Genomic DNA, 1,133 nt, shown 5'->3' on the forward strand with positions numbered 1-1,133 from the left:
TATTTTTTAGTAGAGATGGGGTTTCACCGTGTTAGCCAGGATGGTCTCGATCTCCTGACCTTGTGATCTGCCCGTCTCGGCCTCCCAAAGTGCTGCTATTACAGGCTTGAGCCACCGCGCCCCACCCCCGATGGCTTTTAAATGAAAAAAAAAAAAAAATGATCTGCGTAGATATACATACAGTGCAATAAACTGCACATATCTTTTATGTATCCTATGGGTTCTGACATATGTATACATGTGTGAAACCATCACCCCAATCAAGATAGTGAATAGATCCATTATCCTCCCATATTTCCCTTATACAGTTTTTAATCCTTCACTGTCACCACGTTCACCCTCCCACGTTCTCCTCCAGGAAAACACTGATCAACATTATTTCACCATAGATTGGATTGCATTTTCTAGAATTTTTAATAAGTAGAATCTTAGAATGTGTGCTGTGTTTTTATCTGGCTTTTTTCATTCAATGCTTTTGTTTTGAAATTTATGCATGTGATTGAGTGTATCAGTAGTTTATTTCTTTCTATTGCTGAATAATATTTTATTATATATATAGACCACAAAGGGTAGATTCGCTTTCCTGTTGATGGGAACTTGGGTTGTTTCCAGTTTGTGATCATTACTGATAAAGCTCTTATAAACATTTGTGTAAAAGTTATAACCTTTACTGGGAAAAATTGGTCACAAAACGGAGGTGAGGTGCAGATCCTAGCCACACTGGGAAGGGGTATGGTCCTTTTACCTGCTTCATTGGAGTTTTAGAAGGGACAGTTGAGATGCCAGGATTAGATATATGCCTTCATTTGTCTTGGGGAAATACCTAAGAACGGAACAACTATGACCTATTTTTGATGTATGTTTAGCTGTTTAAGACACTTCCAAATTGTTTCCAAGATGATTTTAACCTTTTGGAATTCCCAAAACTAATGCATGAGAGTTCTAAGTGGCTCAACTTTATCCCAACACTTTTCATTCTCAGTCTGTTTAATTTTAGCTATCTTAATAGGGCAGAGTGATATCTCATTATAGTGGTTTTAATTTGTATTTCCCTAATGACTGATAATATTGAACACTTTTTCATGTGCTTATTTGACATCTGTGTATGTGACCTATCTGTTCATATATTTTGC

This window comes from Mandrillus leucophaeus, unplaced genomic scaffold, assembly GCF_000951045.1.
Source record: "Mandrillus leucophaeus isolate KB7577 unplaced genomic scaffold, Mleu.le_1.0 Scaffold725, whole genome shotgun sequence".
NCBI lineage: Eukaryota > Metazoa > Chordata > Mammalia > Primates > Cercopithecidae > Mandrillus > Mandrillus leucophaeus.